At 40.6% G+C, this 24343-nt stretch overlaps 1 protein-coding gene across 1 annotated transcript in view; it reads left to right on the top strand.

Annotated features, from left to right (window-relative positions):
- The window catches only part of LOC136885210 (clavesin-2), a 195441-nt gene that overhangs the window by 14399 nt on the left and 156699 nt on the right, over window positions 1-24343 (top strand). Inside the window, exon 2 of the mRNA XM_067157638.2 lies at window positions 21199-21242. The gene's annotated coding sequence lies outside the window, so the exon portion shown is untranslated. The remainder of the gene's footprint in view (window positions 1-21198; window positions 21243-24343) is intronic.

Below are 24343 nucleotides of genomic sequence, written 5' to 3'. Positions count from 1 at the left end.
GAGACGGCGTCACCGTCTAAGAGGCCCGCCTCCCCCTTCAGGGGAGGAATGAAAACGTTTAGTAGTTAGTTAGTAGTATTAATAGATACCTCACAACCAAGGTACTTAACATTTGAGACTTGTTCTACTGGTTGATTGTTAATTACTATCTTCGCTGTGATAGCATAACTTTGGTTTTCGTTCTGGATAGCCGAAGATTATAACTTTTACAAATGGTGTTTAACTGATGTATTGATTTCTAGAGTTTATCTTCATCATCCTGCAGGATAAATTGATCATCTGCAAAGAGCATTGTATTTATGTATGTGTCTGTGTTCAATTTTATTCCAGAGTGCACAATTCGTTTCCAATTTCTGATTACTTCATCTATATATATATATTGAATAGTGTTAGAGAGAGGCTACATCCCTGACGTACACCTTGATAAATTAATATTTATTCCGTTCGTTTGTGTCCTAGATCTAACACAATTCTCGTCCTTTTGTACAGACTTTGGATAACTCGAATAAGATGTTTAGGGTATCCATTTTTTACCATTATATTCCATAACTGTTCTCTATCTACCCTATCAAAAGCCTTTTCATAGTCGACAAAAGCGACATAAGTATTCAAGTTAAACTCTCTTATCTTCTCCAGTATCTGTTGAAGCTAAATATATTATCTGTACAGGATTTGCCTTTTATAAATCCACACTGTTCTTCCAATAAGATTTTGTGTGAAATGATTTTAAGTCTATTGTTTATTATTTTAGCATATATTTTATAGCCAACATTTAATAAACTTATTCCTGGATAGTTACTGCAAAAACTTGCGATTTCATTTCTTGGAAGGTGATATTATTTTAGCTTTCCTCCATTCTTCGGGTTTATTTCTTCTTTTCCAACAAAGATTAATTAAATGTAACAATCTAAATTTAAGAATGATCCCAACATATTTGAACAATTCCGTATTTACATTGTCTAACCCTGGTGCTTTTATATTTTTGAAGGATTTCAGAACAGTATTAAGTTCTTCTATATCTATTAGGTTAATTCCTTTAACGTTGTTATCTATATCTTGGTCTTCCTGACTCTCTCCATACTCTCCGTTATGCCACAATTCTTTGCATTGTTGTATCCATGATTCTTCTTCGATTACGTTTATATTAGCAGTTTCCCTTTCATCACTGTTGAGGTGCTTCATTAACTTATACCCCATCTTTTGCCTACCATGGATATCACCTTCAAATGAGTTTGTTAACCTATCCCTTGCTTGAGTTTTCTCGTTAGTGACTTGACCTTGTTCCTGCCGTTTTATATTCTTTGTCATTTTGTGGGGTGTGATTCTGTATCATTTTCAAGTATAATATTTGATTTTACTAAACAGCTTCTGAAATTTCTTTATCCATATTTTAATCCCAGTTTTTATCCTAAATTTCTTCTTCATTCCAATGGCTTCATCTGCTGCCCCCTGAATTGCTGAGGTTATGATTTCCCATTCTTTGTTAATATCAGTACTTATCGGAATCTGAACTAAATACTGTTGCAGCCGATTTTGATATAAGTATTTTATTCCATCATCCTATAGATTTCTTGGTTTCTGTGTATATTTCTATTCAGCCTTTTCCTCCATTAGCAAGAATTCTGAGTTTCGCAATGACCAGATAATGATCTGTGTATAAATCGGTGCCTCTATGTACTCTGACATCTGTTACATCTGGGCCTAACTTTTTATTGACCATTATATAGTCAATAATTCATCGCTGTCCTCTTGCAGTCCATGTAAATATATTTATGTCTTTCTTCTCAAAGAAGGTGTTAGTAATTTTTAATTGATTATAGGATGCAAATTCTATCAATAATTTACAATTTTCATTTAAAGTTGGTTCACCTTTATTTCCCACTATTTCTGAAATTAGTTTGTTCTCTACTCGAGCATTGAGATCACCAGCCAGAACAACAAAGTCACTTTTACATATGTTATCTAACACTGATTGAAGTTCATAAAACCGTTTAGATTCTTCCTGTTTGTTTTCTTCAGGAGCATACACGCTACCAAGGTTAATTTCCCTCTCTCTGTCTTCAACCTCAGCACTAAAATCCTTTCATTTATAATGGTGTAGCTTTCTATTTTGTTTTCCTACTTCCTGTCTATTAATATTGCGACTCCTGCTGCAGCTCTTTTATCCTGTGTAACTCCGCTATAAATTATAGTGTATTTATTAATTTGTCCCTTGTAATTTCTTTTTTTTTGTCTCAGTAATTACAGAAACATTGATTTCTTTCCTAGCCAGCTCTCTCCAGTTCTTCTTCCTTGCCTTTTATGCCTCTCACGTTCCAAGTTCCCAACTTTAATATATCTCTAATTCCAAATTGTTTGTCTTTCGATCTTGCCTTTGTCGTCATCATAAAATCCGTCCGGTTATTCATCTGAGATTTATGAGTGAGGTAAGTTTCTAAGTGGAGGAGTTACTATCCCTTCGCACAACCCCAACCTGGAGGACCAGGGACTCTTCTGTCGGGGTTACCATACCTTAGCCGAGGGACCCAGTTTTAAAGCGCCAGGTACTCGCCCTCGCCCATCCTCATGCAGGATAGGATTTGCTGGTTACATTAACAGATTTTGAAAATTTGAAGAGTGATACGAGGGGTAGAACGGGGTCCACTCAGCCTCGGGAGGTCAACTTAGTAGAGGTGGGTTCGATTCCCACCTCAGCCATCCTGGAAATGCTTTCCGTGGTTTCCCACTTCTCATCCAGGCAAATGCCGAGATGGTATCTAACTTAAGGCCACGGCCGCTCCCTTCCCTCTTCCTCGCCCGTCCCTCCCAACTTTCCCATCCCTCCACAAAGTCCCTGTTCAGCATAACAGGTGAGGCCGCCAGGGAGTGGTACTGGTCCTCCTTTCCAGTTGTACAGAATCCCCGACCCAAAGTCTCACGCTCCACACTGCACTTGAGGCGGTACAAGTGGGATCCCTCGCTGAGTCCGAAGGAAAAAACGACCCTGAAGGGTAAACGGATTAAGAAAGAAAGAAGCAAAGAAAGAAAGAAAGAAAGAAAGAAAGAAAGAAAGAAAGAAAGAAAGAAAGAAATAATAATAATAATAATAATAATAATAATAATACTAATAATAATAATAATAATAATAATAATAATAGTAATAATAAACTAGCGAGAACATGGACAAGTGGCTGGTCACCTTACCCAATCATGTTGCCAGAACCATGCAAGTGAGGGATGGAGCTAGACACTAGACGGATGATGGTGATGATTACTGCTTTAAGAGAAAGTTTAGTGTGACTGAGCATTGGAGACAGAAAGGCTAAAGTTAAGGATCTGAGTAAAACCGCTGAAGGCCGCTAGAGAGGAGACCGGAGTCCAAGTACACGCGTAGTAAGTTGGCCATTTTCATTCCACCTCCCACAGAACATTTCTTATCGTCATCCCGAGGCAAGTCGTAGGAACTTGACGCTCTCCAGATATATCACATAAACGTAAAGCGGATACGGAATTTTGTCCCGCAGGAGTTCTTTTAAGTGCCAGTAAATATACCGGCACGAGGCTGACGTATTTGAGCATTTTCAAATACCACCGGACTGAGCCAGGTTCGAACCCACCCAGTTTAACAACTACTTTACAGAATATTAGTCTTAAGGAGATCACTGATTGTATTTGCACTTGAGGCTGGAATAATACAAAAGTATGCAAGGGAAAGGAACATATTACTTCATTTTGTGTGGTTTTCCTTTTTAGTATAGAGGCATTAAGTGGCTATCATTACCAGGCGAGACTAATTGGAATTTTCGAATTCATCTTTTCCCATCATTTTTACATTAGTTAATGATTTACAGCGTTTGAAATTATTTTCCATTTGCTTTCAAAATAAACTAAGTGGTTCTTAAAATTCTCATCGCCGGGCTGAGTGTCTCAGACGGTTAAGGCGCTGGCCTTCTGACCCCAACGTGGCAGGTTCGATCCTGGCTCAGTCCGGTGGTATTTGAAGGTGCTCAAATACGTCAGCCTCGTGTCGGTAGATTTACTGGCACGTAAAAGAACTCCCGCGGGACTAAATTCCGGCATCTCGGCGTCTCCGAAGACCGAAAAAGTAGTTAGTGGGACGTAAAACAAATAACATTATTATTATTATTATTATTATTATTATTATTATTATTATTATTATTATTAAAAATTCTCATCGCTTATCCTCGACGTCTTAATGGGGAAAGTACATCTTTGCATTTACTGAAAAGACCCATACGAATTTGAAGGAATGTCTGCGTTTAATTTGAAGAATTTCGTTGGAATGTCTTTGAAAGTACGTCATCCAGAACTGAACTACTGGTTCTGCTGCAGTAGAACTGAAAAGTTACCTTCATCGTATTTTTTTCTTCACATTTCTGGTTCCGTGCGATGCATATCAATTACTAGAATGCAACTATTACAATTTGATTTCTTCTTATTCTTTATCTTTGCAAGTTGCTTTACGTCGCACCGACACAGATAGGTCTTATGGCGACGATGGGACAGGAAGGAGCTAGGACTGGGAAGGAAGCGGCCGTGGTTATTCTTTATCTGTTTACCCTCCAGGGTCGGTTATTCCCTCAGATTCAGCGAGGGATCACACCTCTACCACCTCAAGGGCAGTGTCCTGGAGCTTCAGACTCTGGGTCGGGGTATACAACTGGGGAGGATGACCAGTACCTCGTCCAGGCGGCCACACCTGCTATGCTAAACAGGGGCCTTGCGGGGCGATGGGAAGATTGGAAGGGATAGACAAGGAAGAGGGAAGGCGGCCGTGGCCTTAAGTTAGGTACCATCCCGGCATTTACCTGGAGGAGAATTGGGAAACCACGGAAAAACACTTCCAGGATGGCAGAGGTGGGAATCGAACCCACCTCTACTCAGGTGACCTCTCGAGGCTAAGTGAACCGCGTTTCAGCCCTCGTACCACTTTTCAAACTTCATGGCAGAGCCGGGAATCGAACCCGGGCCTCCGGAGTTGGCAGCTAATCACACTAACCACTACACCACAGAGGCGGACGTTAATGGCTTTCAGCGTTTGAAATTATTTTCCATTTGCTTTGCAGCGAAACTAAGTGGTTCTTAAAATTCTCATCGCTTATCCTCGATGTCTTAATGGGGAAAAGTACATCTTTGCATTTACTGAAAAGACGCCCTACTGGGGTATTTGAAGGAATGTGTGTGTTTAATTTTAAGAATTTCGTTGGAATGTCTTTGAAAGTACGTCATCCAGAGCTGAGCTATTGGTTCTCCTGTAGTAGAACTGAAAAAGTTATTTTCATAATAATTTTTTTTTCACATTTCTGGTTCCGTGCGATGTATATCAGTTACTAGAATGCAACTATTACAATTTTCTTTCAAGAAGTAAATTACAAGTTTTCATTTTGACGATTACAAATACAAATTTCTAAGAATGTAATCGTTGCAGGTAATTCCATTACTTTTATTCATTGGGCGAGTTGGCCGTGCGGTTAAAGGCACGCAGCTGGAGCTTGCATTCGGGAGATGGTGGGTTTGAACCCCACTGTCGGCAGCCCTGAAGATGGTTTTCCGTGGTTTTCCATTTTCACCCAAGGCAAATGCTGGGGCTGTACCTTAATTAAGGCCACGGCCACTTCCTTCCCACTCCTAGCCCTTTCCTGTCCCATCGTCGCCATGAAACGTATCTGTGTCGGTGCGACGTTAAGCAAATAGCGAAATGATATGCATAACGAAACCTGCTCCTGGGTGGGTAGATTCTAAATATGAAGTTTGGTCGGGATCTATTCAGCCGTTTACACGTGGTGGTGGGACAAACAAACAAACAAACAAACAAGAAAGCTAAAAGCTACTGATACATCTTGAATTGACATGAAACGGATAATTATATCAAAATTTGGTGAAATAAATGACAATACAAACAACGGACCCCTAGAATTATATTTACCGCGCGAGTTGGTCGTGCGGTTAGGGGCGCGCAGCTGTGAGCTTGCATCCGGGAGATAGTGCGTTCGAACCCCACTGTCGGCAGCCCTGAAGATGGTGTTCCGTGGTTTACCATTTTCACACCAGGCAAATGCTGGAACTGACGGCCGCTTCCTTCCCACTCATAAGCCTTTCCTATCCCATCGTCGCCAATAAGACTTATCTGTGTCGGTGTGACGTAAAGCCAGTTGTAAAAAATACTTTTACTCAATTATTTCCCAACTCTTTTCATATATTATTGAATACATTTTTGACTCTCATTTATTTTAAATCCGCTGTGAAACTGGTTCATGTGGTTATTATTGTGTAACACGATCCATTTCACAGGTAATAAGGATTTATTATTCAAGTTCTTTATTAAAATCATTGCAATTTGTAGGAATAGCGAAACCCGTGGGTTCCAGTAGTTTATTAATTTGTAAATTGATTGGTGAAGGAGTACTCAGCATTGCAACCGAAATGCCGAGAACGTGTGTTCTTCTTTCTTCCTTCCTTCCTTCCTTCCTTTCTTTCTTTCTTTCTTTCTTTCTTTCTTTCTTTCTTTCTTTCTTCGCCATGCCCGTTTACAGAGCGCGTGGAACGTGTTAGCTCGATGATGGTTTTCCTTTCTTCTTCTCCTCCTCACAAAATCTCTTCATGAACTCACTCTGCTGTTTCTTACGTTCTTCCGTCCATTGTTTCCCTGTGGTTCTTTTAGCATTTTCCGTGAACGTGTGCTTTTCAACAAGAGTTCCAAAAGCCTTGCGATCCCTGATGGTATCTTCTGTGATGTTCATTTCGTTTTCCTGCTTTATTTCCTCTAACCAGCTGATTTTGACGTGTCTAAATAATCGAATATTATTTCTTCGTCAATTATTTGTAATTCGTTACTGTAATAAACTTTCAGTGCTCATTTGCTCAATCCGCTAGGAGATGCTTGCTCGCAGTTATATATTACGAAATACACAGTACTTACGTCGCAGCCTAGTCTTTCTTTTCTTGAATATCACAAAATATTACCACTGTTTCACAATATCCTCGTTATGCAACTAAATATCATGAAATATCATCACTACTTGTTATATCACATCACTGTTGACTTTTAACTTGCGGCTTCATGAAATACTCTGTCAATTAGAAGTTTAAGTATTCACAACTGAAATTTACTTACATTTAAAAGGATTTTAAGAAAATTTTCCTTTTATCCGCACTGCAATTTTTCGGTAATTTTTCCCTATCCTGAGAGAAATTTCCATCCATATGGCAACACTGCATGTGTGTTACTGCATATCGAAATAATTAAAGATTCGGAAGCATTTCATCAACGAGGCTACAAGAAATGGTTGTTCAAGTGTTAAGACGTTCGATTTTGTGTTTTTAAAGTTATTTTGACTTTTATAATAAATCGTAAAGGATAGTGCAAATTCAAAGATAAACTACAAACAGGTATAAGGACAACAACAATGAAACTGTCGTATGTTTAAAGTGTAATTCGATATTTCCCTTGGCTCATCACGGACAATCAGATAGGCAAGCTTAAAGTCTCAAAAACGTAAATTTGCTCTTCATTCTACTTTGACTTCAGTAAAACTCACAATTTTTTGTAGCTGATGGCCACAGTTATCATTTAATATCTAGTGAGGGTAAGTTTCCTTTTCACACTCTCAGACATAAGCATAATTTTAATTCGATGACTTATACGTCTGAAATCGTTCGAGAACTATTCACCAAAAACCAAACGCGAGTATTCTCTAGCAATATGCTACAGTCAATATTATAATTATTAAATCAGTCAAAATTGAAGGAAGAGTATTTCTATTTGTCTTTTTTTATTCGTTTGAGATTTAATTATCTATAGGACACAATATATTATTCAGTTTTATTTACATATTTATATATCCCGGACTTTGACCGTTTTAATATGGCAACCCTAGTTTTTATGAGTATAAATACGATAGACACCCGAGGTCTTACAAGGGAAATAATAATAATAATAATAATAATAATAATAATAATAATAATAATAATAATAATAATAATAATAATAATAATAATAATAGCGTATGGCCCCCGAAGAGTCCTGGTGCAGGTCTTTTTCTAGTAGACGGCCCACTAGGGTAACCTGCACGTCTGTGAGGATGGGGCCTTACTTAAGATGATTTCTAATGTTGAAGACATCACAAACATCCAGCCCCGAGCTAGACGAATTAACCAATTAAGGTTAAAATCCCCGACCCGACCGGGAATCGAACCCGGGACTTCTTGGACCATTTAATCATGGAGATGGATCTTGCAAGGCTAACACGGTAGGAGTCGGAAGAGAAGAATATTTAACCAAAGGAGGTCGGTTAGAAAACATTAAAGAGGGAAGTCTGGCCTAAATATATGTATGAAATGCCAGACCAGCTTGAGTAACCATAGCTGTAGATTCACCCTCTGGAGGTTATCCCCTTTTAGTCATCTTTGACGACAGGCAAGGGAGACCGTGGATGTGCTGTACCTCCTCACCCACATAGGGAGGCATCTTTGAAATTTTTTACCTCTCTAGATATTAATGACGTAAAAAGCTTGTAGTTTTACCGTGACAGTTGACATCGTGATCATAGCAACATGACCTTCAGGTTTACACGGAATTCAAGCTACGAGGATATGACTTATCATTTCGAGAATCCCACATGCGTTGGCTAGGATTGTTGTAACTGCAAAGACGCACACACGAAATGCTGTCAATTCCGTACAGTTTTTATTTACAAATTTCACACACACACACACACACACACACACACACACACACACACACACACACACACAAATAACTGCCCTCTTGAACAAAACACTGCTACGAAGAAGAAGAGGAAGTAGAAGAAGGACGAGACTGCAACACTTGCATGTCAACCAACTACCAACCCAACAAAGTTCACATACTTGACTTCAAACACTCGGCTAACGACGTCACTACAAGTCTTTTTTTTTTTTTGCTAGGGGCTTTACGTCGCACCGACACAGATAGGTCTTATGGCGACGATGGGAGAGGAAAGGCCTAGGAGTTGGAAGGAAGCGGCCGTGGCCTTAATTAAGGTACAGCCCCAGCATTTGCCTGGTGTGAAAATGGGAAACCACGGAAAACCATTTTCAGGGCTGCCGATAGTGGGATTCGAACCTACTATCTCCCGGATGCAAGCTCACAGCCGCGCGCCTCTACGCGCACGGCCAACTCGCCCGGTCACTACAAGTCTCGTTAAAAAAACTAAACTCCCAAGACCACCTCTTTATATAAATTGCCTGGCCAGGCTTCTAGAAGAATATGACATAACATGTTTTCTCGTAAATTGGAGAGTCTCCAATAGCCTATTTGCAATGAAAGGAATTTTCTACACAATTCCAGTGGCAAGATGCGTTGTTCTGCACTATTACAGTGTGCTGCACAACATTATGCTGGATTTATACATCACATTTACAGGTAATAATAAATTATATATACTATTAATTACGTGTTCTTACATTAAATAAACTCATATTAATATATATACAGCAGATGTTTCATGGCATAACCTCACAAAAATACGATCATGATTTATACCAAATGAAGTCCGTACATAACTACGTAAATAATAATATTAATACTAATATATGTAAACAACTTCATAGTTACACCTCACAAGTAATAATAATAATAATAATAATAATAATAATAATAATAATAATAATAATAATAATAATAATAATAATAATAATAATAATAATAATAACTGAGCTCGATATTCCCATTATTTACCCATGGGTTAGAGAATTGTTTCCAAGTTATACTACTTCATTATACTTGCATCAGGATTTGACCCTCAGTCGCCTGTTGAGAAACGGTCTCTCAGCTCCTTCTAGTCATGAACCATGAACCAGAGGTATAGGTGTCCCCTAGGCTCCATGCATGACTGATCTTAAATGAACATTGCAGAAAAAAGTGATTTCCCTTTCACCTTGCTTCTTCACAGCTCACGATCAACTTTCTCCGTTTTGTTACTTACAATAGTAATTAATAACGTAGTCCGTTGTGGTCGATGCTTCAGTAGCGGTGGTACAGAATAATTTACGATAGTACTGAGCCGTTCAGAGAGCTGACATTAAATGAATGACCAAGGTAGTGATCATTTTTTATGAAAAGTACAATAAATTTTATAACCATCCCCTTTTAAGCAGAAGAGAAAATAGGAAGAAGTTCGACTCTTCGAAGAATGAAGATATCGGCAAAACATAGTGAAAGTGTATGAAAGAGCGTGAATATTAACGACCTCACAGACCTCGCAAACCTAGCAATGCCGATGTAGGAAGAGAACAAGGGTTGATCAAGGGAAGTCGGACACGAAAGATGATTTTGAGAGCCTGCTACAAGTAAGTGGACGCTATGGAAAGCTCATCTACTGACCCCGTGTCGGCAATCCACGTTCCGAAGTTGAGAGTCGTTCGGGGAATCATATAAGATAGATAGTTGTGGTGATCATTGTCCTTTAGTGTTCTTTTGTTTTGCAATTTTCTTTACGTCGTACCGACACAGATAGGTCTTATGATGATGATGGGATAGGAAAGGGCTATGAGTGGAAGGGAAGCGGCTGTTGTCTTAGTTAATCTTCAACCCCAGCATGTGCCTGGTGTGAAAATAGAAAAACACGGGAAACCATCTTCAGGGCTGCCGACAGTGGGGTTCGAACCAACTATCTCCCAAATGCAAGCTGTTAGCTATGTGACCAAAACCGCGCGGCCACTTGTTCGGTGATCATTGTTTTAAGATGCAGCACATTTGGGTAGCCATCCTCTTTAAACAGTAATCGGAGGGAAAATTGAAGAAGTCCGACACTTCGAAGATTGAAGGTATCGGTAAAAGAAAGGAAAGGGTCTCGAAGGGCGTGAAAATGAAAGACTCCCTAGGCCTCGAAACCTAATGAGGTTGGAGTCGGAAAGAAACAACAGTCGACCAAAGGAGGTCGGATAGGATAGATGAAAGTGAGGAGACTAGCACAAGTGGAAGCAATGCCAGGATTCAGCTAAGGGACCCGTGGTCACCAAACCACTCTCCCAAGTTAAGAAAACCGGACGGCCCATTTAGCCAGACAGGGGATATCGTGGATGTTATTCTACAGCTCCCAGGCACAGGAGGTATTATGAGACAGAAGAAGTGAACCATTCTTTCGAAGATTGAATGCATCGCCTAAAGAAAAGGGAAGTCCTTGAAAGGCGGGTAATGAAAGACTACGTAGATTGAGCAAGAGCGCATATCGTCGGGATAGAAGAAGAGCAAGAGTTGGCCAAGAGTAGTCGGATACTAAAGAAGGAAGTGAAGTTGCCTGGCACAAGCAAGTGGAAACAGTGAGAGGTAGTGGTGGTGATTATTTTAGGAGGAAGTACCCTCTCTTAACACTAATCAGATATTAAAATGAGAGAGGTTCAAGGTATCGACAGATAGACAAGTGTCACGAGAGGCGTGGAATTGGATGGCTCCCTAAGTCTCAGAAAACCTAATACCGTCGGGGTTGGAGGCGAACAAGAACCTGGCCAAGTGTGGTCGGTGTTAAAGAAGGCGGTGAAGTTGCTTGGTACAACCAAATGGAAGTAGTGACGGACTCGGATAGGAACCGCGTGAGCACCAGCCCATTCTCCCAATCGAGAGTTCCTGGAGAGCCCTTCCACCTTTTAGTTGCCACTTACGACAGACAGGGGATATCGAGGATGTGTTCTAGAGAGAAGCCTACCACAGTTAAGGAAGGAATGCTAGACTCCGCCGTTTCTATTGTCGCTACTTCACGTCACAGAAACTGTCAGCACTAAACATGTACCGTACCAAGAAGAGAACCCTAAATCAATTCTAGAAACGGTTTGAACTTCTAGATACGGGTAGCGGCCTCTAAACTGGAGAGATGGAGTGGAATGAGATTATTAGACGAATACGCTTGAATCGAGTTTTTAAAAGTAGGAAGGATCATAACCTATATAAAAAAAAATTATAGGGAGTCCGCTGTCTGTAATTTCGTTTGCTTTGCCACCTTTTTCAGATATTCATTCGTTTTAGGTCAACTCAAGACTGTATCAGCCGTTTTAAGCTTTCGTATCTCTTTGTTTGTTTGTCTGTTTCACCATCACGGCGAAACGGCTCGACAGATCTCAACCAAACTTCATATTTAGAGTATACTCATCCAGGAACAGGTTTCTATATGCATATGTTTTCAAAATCACGGAACGGACTGGGCGTTTATCGGGATATCGAACGAGTTATTTGATATTTTCTCATACACTAATGATTTTCTGTAAAATCTGTAGACTACATATGAAACGTCCTTTCATATTAAATAATTTTTGTTGTCTACTTACTCTTCAAATGACGGAGAAAAAGACTATTTTCTGTATATTTCTTGCTCTGCGTTGGATGACGAACACCCTCGCAGACCGACAACGAATCAACCGGTTACCATGGCAACGTCTCTGGCTGCTTGCCAGCAGGGAAGTAACGTAATGCAATTTTTGTCACTATTCCTGTACACTCGTGGTTATTCCTTGAGTAGTAGGCGAGAGAGACATGAAGCTGTCATTCTGCAGGATATTTGCGGAATACCGTTGAAGGTTACACATGTCTTCGAATAGCACCAAGGGTGGCTGTTAATATTTCATCAAATCATCACAATTTAGTGAGGGACATTTCATTCTTCCAATACATTCACTTGGTATTTACATATCTAGCCTATCCGGCTGTCCTCAATTATTATCCTATCTTGAATTAATGTCAACTTTTTCAACTGTATTACTTTCTTCTTTAATTTCTCCGCATGTATGCGAGTGCTAATCCCGAAACCCGGACAGTCTCCTTTGAGGAAACATTCCAAGATGTTCAAGTGTGTAACATTTTGGCCCCGAAAAATATCGAGATATGGAGGCAATTTTAATGACCGTGCAGTCTTCGTTTCGGGGTCATTGATGGCTAAATGGTAAGTCCTATCTTAAAACAGATAGAATAATCGCAGTTCAATTTGGAGAGATCTACAACATTAGTCTTATGGCCTTTTGTCGTACCTCGGTCCCTTATACGCTAGACAGAGCTGCATTTTCGATTATACCTCTCGATTGTGATTGGTATGAGGAAAAAGGGCCTCTCTTTATAATGAAAACTTCCAACTTGATTGTGAATGGCAGTAGACACGTGAGCCTGCCGTTAGAGTAGAAACTCCCGAATTCGATTGTGAATGACAGTAGGAAACGTGGCCAGTCATTATCATCAAAACGTCCCAACGCGCAGCTTTCATCGGATTCAACGTATGGGACCTCCCCCCCCCCCCAGTGGTGTTTATTGGGTAACGCTAAGAGCCGTGCAATGTAATATAATCTTACTCACTGCGAGTACAGTAATTTAGGTAGAAATCCATATACAATTTAGAACATCGTAACGAAGGACGGGTACATTTGTTGTTAGTATGGCGATAAATTTAGAGTTAGTTGGGTATTAGAAAGAGGATAAATTGGAGCGAATATTCTCTTTCAAGAAGAGGAATTAGGGATTGGAATAATTTACCAAGGGATAGGTTCGATAAATTTCCAACTTCTTTGAAATTACTTGAAAATAGACTAGGTAAACAACTGATAGGGAATCTGCCACCTGGGTGACAGCCCAAATTGCAGGTCTTGATGAATGGTGAATTGAGTTTTATAAAAATCAAATCTGATAATGAGACATTAACCCGTACGAAACGTCTTTCTGGATAAGTTTTACCAACATGATATCTTCACTGCCATGATCCCATATATTACTGGTAATGAATGTCAGTGTAGGCACCTGATGTTAGATGTATGTTGGGTATTTAGCTCGAAGGCTGGTTTGATCCTCCACAGCTCTGCCAACAGCTGACATTGAAAAGGCGTACTAGGGAACTGAGGAGTGAGGTAGTTTCCTGTTGCTTTCCTCACCGAGCCAGAAGTTGCTATTACATATCAGTCTGCCAAGTCCACTGAAATGTATGCATCAACCGACCCTATGAGCGAAATTTTCACACCATTCATAACAGGGACTGGCGGTGTAAGGAATGGTATTACTAGCATCACTCATACCTCAGTCACTTTCATATTGTCAAAGACAAGGATGAGACTGAGACAAATCAATGAAAGTAACAAATTTATTCTGGCCCATACCAGAAGACAAAGTGCTCTGTAAACACTACATCTCGCCAGCAAAGGCATGGCCTTCATATAATCTATGGACGGAGTTTCTCCTTGACGACTTAACATGTTTTTTCTTTTTTTGCTAGTTGCTTTACGTCGCACGGACACAGATAGGTCTTAAGGCGACGATGGGACAAGGAAGGGCTAGGAGTGGGAAGGAAGAGGCCGTGGCCTTAATTAAGGTACAACCCCAGCATTTTCCTGGTGTGAAAATGGGAAACCACGGAAAACCATTTTCAGGGCTGCCGACAGTGGGGTTCGAACCTACTACCTCCCGCCCTGGATACTGGCCGCACTTAAGCGACTGCAACAATCGAGCTCGGTTCTTAACATTGTTCCATTTCGACATGAAGATATTTGTAGTCAGATAGAAATGCTGTTAAATGAACTTATTGCGTCAAATAGGGGAGTGGAAAAGACGTTCTAAGCGTAAAGCACCGTTTACTAATCTCGGACTTGATGGTGCTTTACCTCCACAGAAAATGACAGAAGATAGCCGTCTTGTACAGAAGTCTGATGCATCACCGGCAGTGAGTTCTATACATAAAAGAGAGTTATTTTCTCTTCGAATTTAACAACGTCGTTTGAACAATAAGAAAATAGGGTCAATTTTTATCAGAAATAAAAGGTAAAGACGAAACTAAATGGAATTAACAAAATCTTGATGTTAGAAAGGTGAAGTCAATCAGCATATTTTACTTCCTTTACCGTCGAGTGTTAGGAGAATGTGAGTGACTCGATGCCATATGAAAAATGAAAGTGACAATCGAGACTGCTTCCTGAATCAATTAGTCTACATGAATAAGCACGTCATTGTCCGACTCGTTGGCTGAATGGTCAGCGTACTGGCCTTCGGTTCAGAGGGATCCGGGTTCGATTCCCGGCCAGGTCGGGGATTTTAACCTTCATTGGTTAATTCCAATGGCCCGGGGGCTGGGTGTTTGTGCTGTCCCCAACATCCCTGCAACTCACACACCACACATAACACTATCCTCCACCACAATAACACGCAGTTACCTACACATGGCAGATGCCGCCCACCCTCATCGGAGGGTCTGCCTTACAAGGGCTGCACTCGGCTAGAAATAGCCACACGAAAAAAAGCACGTCATTAACGATATAATTAATAGTCACACAATAAGTGATAATTTGTCATTTGTTGATGCGAGTTATTACTGAAAATTCGCTTTAAGAACCACAATAGAAAAGTATGCTTAATATATTGATCGTTAGACCGGGCTGAGAAGCTCAGATGGTAGAGCGCTGGCTTTCTGAGCTCAAGTTAGTGGGTTTGATCCCGGTCCAAGCCGGAGGTATTTGAAGGTGCTCAAATTCATCAGCCTTGTGTCAGTACTTCTAGTTGGACGTAACAGAAAAAACCTATGGCACTGCAGCTTTGATGAATCTACCATGCGATCGCTGCACGGTCCGAAGTCCTGCAGATTACGAGGTGACACGTGGTCAGTGCGATGAATTCTCTCCGTCGTTGTTCTTGCCTTTCTAGATCGAGGCCGTTACCCCACCGTCAGGCAGCTCCTCAATTGTTCAGACGTAGGCTGAGTGGACCTCTGACCAGCCCTCAGATCCAGGTAAAGTCCCTGATCTGGAAGGGCTCGGGGCTATTCGGTAAGAGGTAGGCCATCACTACCCTTAGACCGCGGGACAGGTTGTAATAGAACTCCTCGGAACAGAATTCCGGCAACTGGGCATCTTCAAAAAACTACAAAAACAGTTGAAATGCGTCTGACGAGTAGAGAGAGACTCTTCCCACCTGAAGTTTAAGGCAGTATAGGGGTGGAGTTAAGGAAATGATCTTCAAGACATATTTTACAGCTACTGGAAGTGTAACAAATGCTTGCCCTACCTGCATTGGATCTTGGACATTCCTAGTTCCTTTTTACAAAATTATGGTAACCATTTCAGATATATCAGACTTGAGCCGTGTTAACGTTTACCAAATTTTGGAACTGTAGGTTTCTGTTCCCTCCCTTACTACACCTAGTTATATATATATATATATATATATATATATATATATATATATATATATATATTGCATAGATGAAATGAACGACACCTCGCGCATGCTATTAGGTGGTTCCGAGTTGTACCGCATATGTCGAGCTCCTTTTTCTCTAAAAAATGGTAAAAACGTGCGGCACTCACTATTGTGCCGTCTGACCTTTGGGTAGACTCGTTGGAGCTTCCTCGTTACAAGTTAGTCACTATATTTTTACTAGTCCTGATAGATTTCAAATTACTCAAGGAAGTCCGGTATAAACTCTTTTGGGACACACGGACTTTTTTTGCGATTGTTTTACAGCGTACCGATATAAACAGGTACTATAACGAATATAGGGTAGGAAAGGGCCAGAAATGGGAAAGAAGCAACCATGGCCTTAATTAAAGTACAGCCACAGATGTGAAAATAGGAGACCACGGAAAACCATCTTCAGGGCTGCCGACAGCCGGGCTCGAACCCACTATCTCCCAAATGCAAGCTGACAGCTACATGAACCAACCCGCGTAGCTACTCACTTGTTTACACGAACCTTTTCCTAGGCAGCCGTACTAGAGCAAAACGATATTCTACGTTGAAAATGTATAGGTTATCAGCAAAAGAAGTGGAATGGCCACGAAAGGCGTGAAAACGAAATACTATAGCTATGGCTCGCATACCTAACACCATCAGGGTCGGAAGAGAACAAGAGTTGACCAAAGGAGTTCGATTAGGAAAGATGAAAATGAGGAACCTGACAGAAGTAAGTGAATGCAATGCTACACTCAGCTAGGTGCCATATGGTCACCAAACCACGCTCCCAAGTTGAAAGTCCGAGCGGTTCAGCCCTTTTAGTTACCCCTTACAACAAACAGGATACATACCATGGGTGTATTCTATACTTCTACCCTCCGGAGGATTCAGTACGGTCCCCAGGATTAGTCACAGAGCTCTTAGAGTAGGCCTGGTATTTTTAACTGTCTGGCCATAAAAACTCTAATAAAATCCAAATGCTATATTTTCATCCAAAACTAGAAAACAATGAGGCGAAGAAAAAGTTCATGGTTGATACAAGGTAGAAAGATATGTTCCAAGACGTCCCGAAAGTAAACTCGTGTTCTCTTCCCGAGGTGGTGCAGCTCTTTTCAGGAACACCCCCGATGAGGGTGAGCTGCATGTACCATTCTAATCACATACCGCCGCTCTTGCCATTCTTAAATCTCTGCAAGTACGAGGAATCGAAGCTGGGCCACTGAGGATGGCAGCAAGTAGTGCTAACCGTTATGCCACGGAGGTGGACGGTTCCAAGGGAGTGAGAAACCTCGAATGGGAAGAAACAAATTATGAGACAGCCTGGAGAATTTAAGTACCACCCTGGTGACTGAGAATAACGAGGTTATGGCGAAGATTCAAGCACGAATTGCGGCAGGAAACAAAATGCTTCAGCGCTTTATACAGGCTCCTAAAGCTTTCCAGTCTTTCCAGAAGACTCAACCTCAACTTATATATAGTAAAATAATAATCACTCCTGATCTGCATTTAGGGCAGTCGCCCAGGTGGCAGATTCCCTATCTGTTGTTTTCCTAGCATTTTCTTAAATAATTTCAAAGAAATTGGAAATTTATTGACCATGTCCCTTGGTAAGTTATTTCAATCCCGAACTCCCCTTCCTATAAACAAATATTCTCCCCAATTTGTCCTCTTAAATTCCAACTGTATCTTCATTTTGTGATCTTTCCTACTTTTAAAGACACCACTCAGACTTATTCGTCTACTAATGCCATTCCACGCCTCTCTCCACTGACAGCTCGGAACATACCACTTAGTCGAGAAGCTCGTCTCCTTTCTCCCTAGTCTTCCCAGCCCACACTTTGCAACAGTTTTGGAACGCTATTCTTTTGTCGGTAATCACCCAGAACAAATCGAGCTGTTTTTCCTGGGATTTTATACAGTTCTCGAATCAAGTAATCCTGGTGAGGGTCCCATACACTGGAACGATACTCTAGTTGGGGTCTTACCAGCGACTTATACGCCCTCTCCTTTACATCGTTACTACAACCGTAAACACCCTCATAACCATGTGTAGAGATCTGTACCGTTTATTTACAATCCCATTTACGTGTTTACCCTAATGAAGATCTTTCCTTATACTAACATCTGATCCCCATCAGGAACTTTTACCCCATCGACGCAGTAATTAGAACAGATAGGACTTTTCCTATTTGTGAAATTCACAACCTGACTTTTAACCCCGTTTATCATCATACCATTGCCTACTGTCCATCTCTCAACATTGTCGATGTCATTTTGCAGTTGCTCACAATCTTGTAACGTATTTATTACTCTGTACAGAATAACATCATCTTCAAAAAGCCTTATCTTTGATTCCAGTTCTTAACTCATATAATTTATATTAAGAAAACATAACGGTCCAATAATACTGGCTTGAGGAATTCCCCTCTGAATTATTACAGGGTTGGAGATCTATTTTGTAGAAATATACCCGCCCATTCAGTCACCATTTTGTCTAGTCCAATAGTACTCATTTTTTGGAGTCACAACCATCTGAGCCACGATTATTGTTATAATTCGTCTTTACGGGTGGGAAACTTGTCCGCTCATTGAGTATGGCAAGACAAGACTTTGAGCGTGGGAGAGAAAGGTTTTGCAAAAGATCTTCGGGGCGATATGTAAAGAGGGAGAGTGGCACATTCGAAATACCCAGGAAGTGTATCAGCTCTGTAAAGAAATCGATGTGGCTGCTGAAGCGAAGAAGAGACGGTTACATTATCTGGGGCACGTCGTGAGAATGGAGAAGCCTTCATCAACACCCAGAAGGCAGGAGGAAGTCAGGCCGTTCCAGGAAGAGATGGATGGATGATGTCAGATGGATTGTGGGATCCGGTGTTTGAGGAGATGCGCGGCAAACAGGAAAGAATGGGCAACAGCCGTAGGAGAGAAAAGGATTCTACATGGACTGTAGCACCAGAAGAGTGAGTGAATGAGTGAGGAAAAAATGAATGAAACCATTTTCGGGTGAAGCAAGATTGTCCTACTCCTGCGAGTAACCCCATCGCTTTGAAGCAGTTTTAGTAGGTATCCAATTTAGGGTCCAATGAGCGAACTGCCTTTTCATAGCACTCATTCTCATTTGCCTCTACGGTCTCATAATAGTACAGCCATATCTTACAGCAATTATTTGATTTTATTTCCTATTCCTTTTCCGTGTCCGGCATGCTATAAAATCGTAATTCCAGTCATAGCAGCTCGTGAGAATGGGACATTTTGTAGATTAATAACTCCCGACGAATTCCCGATCTATGTGTTTATGCAGAGTGTTTCGAAATAATTGGTACAAATTTTAAAAGTGTATACAGGGCAATGGAACAAGGAAAAATGTCATAATAAACGTAAGTTCAGAAACCTACAATTTCCGTCTATGACGTAATCACATTATAACGTTGTTCATGCTTTATGTATCAGACTCCACATGGGATGTGAGCATCATTTTACATTTTTTTTTTAGTGGTATGAAAATGTCGCTCATTGGGTCGATCGGTGCGGGAATTTCATTGGGCTTGGCTGACTGATATATAATCGCAACTTCTGACTCAGTGAGGAAACCAACGGGAAACTATCTCGCTCTTCATTTCCCCAGTACGCCTCTTCAGTGATGCCCGGGCCACAGCAAAACTGTTGAGGTTCAGACCAGCCTCCGGGCTGAGAACTCGACATACACACACGTTATCTGCGTAAATGCCATTACAAATACAAAATACCGTTGATAAACAATTTGTAGCCGGGCTGAGTAGCTCAGACGGTTGAGTCGCTAACCTTCTGATCCGCTGGTATTTGAAGGTGCTCAAATACGTCGGCCTCGTATCCGTAGATTTACTGGCACGTAAAAGAACTCCTGCGTGACTAAATTCCGGCACCTCGGCGTCTCCGAAAACCGTAAAAGTAGTTTGCGGGACGTAAAGCCGATATTATTATTATTATTATTATTATTATTATTATTATTATTATTATTATTATTATTATTATTATTATTATTACAATTTGTATCCTGGTACCTGGAACATAAATAAAATAAGGTTATTTCCTAAAATATACATCTGTTCCTGTGAATGATATGATAACTTGGAAAGTAAATTTGGTAATCATCCAAATAATCAAATGTACTGATTATTGGCTGAATGGTCAGCGTACTGGCCTTCGGTTCAGAGGGTCCCGGGTTCGATTCTCAGCCGGGTCGGGGATTTTAACCTTCATTGGTTAATTCCAATGACTCGGGGGCTGGGTGTTTGTACTGTCTCCAACATCCCTGCAACTCACACACCACACATAACACAATAACACGCAATTACCTACACATGGCAGATGCCGCCTACCCTCATCGGAGGGTCTGCCTTACAAGGGCTGCAAAGATAAAGACACCTCCGTATAGGCCATTAAGGCCCTTGGAGGAGTGAAAGGTAAAGGCTTCCACCATTGTTAACCGCGGCACGTGATGGGGTAGAGTAGTTAGCTCTACGCCCGGCCGCCTTTGCCCCCAGGAATTAACCTGGTACTCATTTTTGGTGTAGGCTGAGTGAACCTCAAGGCCGGAAGTGTAAATCTCGTTTCTTAAATTTTACGACTTCCTGACGGGGATTCGAACCCACGTCCTTCCGGGCGAACCGAGCACGCCTTTACCGCCTCGGCCAGGCAGCCCCTCTTACAAGGGCTGCACCCGCCTAGAAATAGCCACACGAAATTATTACATCAAATGTACTCTCTGAACTACCGTCAAGTCAATGAATTTTTTCCAGTTCCTTATTCACCTACTTAAAAACCAGTTCTGCGTTCCTTACCGGTTGTATAATTCAATGGAAAGTATCAGCACCTTGTTTCTTGAACTAGCAGTGTCAGATCACTCTTGTCAGTCAATAAAAAGCCGTGCTGCAAAACAGTTAGATGTTTTACATCACTGAATAGGTAACTCATTGCATTACTTTTTATGCTTGAGAAAGTTATCACTGCTCTTTCTCTATGCAGTAACATGTTCTTTCTTTTACTTACAGTTGCGGGTGTTCCATAGCACAAGGCAGTCAATTCTCAACAGAAGGTGAGTACAACATTTCAAATATCAATTTTAGTAGTGTGTATGTACAATTGACATCCGATCTCAGTCAAATTGTGTAGTGATTTTGTAGCACTGTGTGAAATTTAGGAGATGTGTAGTTGTTTATCATATTTTGTCGTTGCGCCTGCGAAAACCGCTATGTGACAATGTTTTGGGAGAAATACTGACCCGCAGCACATACGTCATTAACAGCGAGAGACCTTTGCATTTACCTGCACAATATTGAACCTTAGATGACAGAATCCTAAGGGCCGAAGTTCTGAGCTGAAATATTTAACATAGTGGTTTTCGCAGGAGCAACAACAATTTAGACCTCTAACTTTCTTTACACAGTACTGTAGAGATCTAATTATTTCGTCGTGGTATCACCGTGCAGTCTGTGGTTTACGCGAGAAACGCTAGATGGAAAATAATAATACAAGAGAATACATTCGGTATCACTTCATTTAACACCATTATTTAAACTTACTATCGCCTCCGTAGCTCGCACGGCAGCGCGTCGGCCTCTCACCGCTGGATACTGTGGTTCAAACCCCGGTCACTCCATGTGAGATTTGTACTGGACAAAGCGGGGGCGGGACAGGTTTTTCTCCGGGTACTCCGGTTTTCCCTGTCATCTTTCATTCCAGCAACACTCTCCATTCTCATTTCATAGCATATATCAGTCATTAATAAATCACTTTGGGAGTGGCGATCCCATCCCACTAATAGCCTATATCTGCTTCATTCATTCCATCCCTGACCCGGTCAATGACTGGAAAACAGGTTGTAGTTTTTCATTTTCATTTAAACTAACTATACTGTATAAGAGTGCTGAAACCCACTGTTCCCGTCCACCGAGCTACCTGGCAGTACTGTTATGATCGCACAGCTGTGAGTTTGCGTTCGGGAGATAGTGGATTCGAATCGCACCGTCGGCATGGTTTTCCGTGGTTTCCCATTTTCACACCAGGTCCATCCTTCCGTCGCCGAAAACCTTCGATGTGTTAGTGCGATGTTAAAACAAGCAGAATAAACCAGTTCCGTTGAATATATGTATTCATACTACACGCAAGCATATATGGGCCTTCTGTATGCTTTCTATTACTAGCATACCGGGCGAGTTGGCCGTGCAGTCAGGGCTGCACAGCGTTGAGCTTGCATCCGGGAGACAGTGTTTTCGAACCCCACTTTCGGTAGCCCTGAAGGGCAGAAGTACGTGAGCGCCCACTGAAATAATGCTGAAACTTACCATAACATTTCTCACAATCTCTATTATAACATGAAAGATAGAAATGCACCAATTTTACCATGTCAAGTCAAAGCCCTTGTGATTCTAATGGATTGCAATTTATAGCATTTAAACTTCTAGTTTCTTGTAAGGATATTCTTGAATATGAGAAAATTTTCAAGGTCTTATTGAAACATGTCGTCATGTTGGTACACATTGCTCCTAAACTATTCTCTCTAGAGATATGAAATTTTGCACACTCATGTATGACTATACTGTGATACTAAAATTCTAGAATTTTTAATGTTGCTTCTAAACTGTGTTTTTCATAAACTTTTTTGTTGCTAAAAGTTACAATAGTTTAACATTAAATTTTAATTTATAACTGAAAACATAAATATTTATTAAATGTAAAAATTCTAAAGTTTCAAGACTTTCATGCATCTATGAATGTGTGGTGAGAATTTGGAAGCAGTGGTACCAATACTTCAGTAGTAATGTGTACCAACATGATGACATGTTTCAATAAGACCTTGAACAATTTATCATATTCAAAACATTCCTTACAAGAAGCTAGAGGTCTAAATGCTATAAATTGCAATCCATTAGAATCAGAAGGGCTTTGACTTGGCATGATAAAATTGGTGCATTTCTATCTTTCATGTTATAATAGAGATTGGGAGAAATGTTATGGTAAGTTTCAGCCGGCAATCGAACCCGGGACCCCTGTGATCAAAGGCCATCACGCTAACCATTTAGCCATGAAGCCGGATATCACATAGGTTAACAGTAATTCGAGGCGAAACGACGATACACTATCAATTTCTTGATATATTTAATATAATATGGCTTTCTACGGGGTTCGATTAATTTATACAGTGGGAAAACTAGCTATCTCCGAAGTGTTTTTATTGCTCCCTCGACATTCACTGAAGTGATTACATTTTTTAGACCTCTGTTGGACCTTTTTGAAATTCAAAGTGTGTTTGTTTTAGTTATGGTAAGATGCTCAAAGTAGAGGAGAAATATTACAAAAAGAACATTTTTCAACATGATAAAATAATAATTTCGGTTGATATCAAAATGCTGTCTACAAGCTTGGGATATAGAAATTAGCTCGCAAAAAGTATTTACAACTCAGTAGCATATGACGACGTGGAAACGCAAAGTAGATTAAATCGTTTTCAAAATTTTAAAAAATATTACAACTGTGAGAATTCCGCGGAACCTAATGTTCTGTCTTCGTTTCATTGCCGACGTTATCTAGTATGTTTTAATTTGAATCCGGGAATAACTCTCTTGGTCTATTGACATAGCTATACATCAAAATGTTCCAACAATTCTTGTTTAACTCGAATATTGTATTGTTTAAATAGAATTAAAACACTTTAGCTCTCTCATATTTTCCAAAAAAATTATGCACGAGGAAGATGGAGGAGAGAAGTAATTTAGCATCGTGCCGGTGCTGGAAACGGAACTGTGGTTGTTGTGAAGCTAAGAAATGGTTCAAGCTCTTGGCCATCGGGGGATATGTTCCTGAGATATTCTTATAGATAGCGAACTTCGAGTTTCAGTAACCAGGAAAGTTAGTTCTAACCCAGAACTCCACGTGGAGTTGATTGACAACTGTCAGTAAATGAAATTGTTACTGAAAGCTTGAAAGGAGAAATATGGGGATACTTGTAAAATGAAAATCCACAGCCTATTTCCAGTCATTCAACCGGGTTAGGAATGGAATGAATGAAGCTCCATCTAGTGGCGAGGATAAGAATTGTGCCGGCTGCCGAAGCCTGTCGTACTCCTCTGGAGCAATGATTAATGAATGACAGATGAAATGTTATTGGAGAGTGTTGCTGGAATGAAAGATGACAGG

The sequence above is a fragment of the Anabrus simplex genome, chromosome 1, assembly GCF_040414725.1.
Source record: "Anabrus simplex isolate iqAnaSimp1 chromosome 1, ASM4041472v1, whole genome shotgun sequence".
NCBI lineage: Eukaryota > Metazoa > Arthropoda > Insecta > Orthoptera > Tettigoniidae > Anabrus > Anabrus simplex.
Note: the sequence above shows the minus strand (reverse complement) of the source record. Positions and strands in the feature narration are given on the sequence as shown.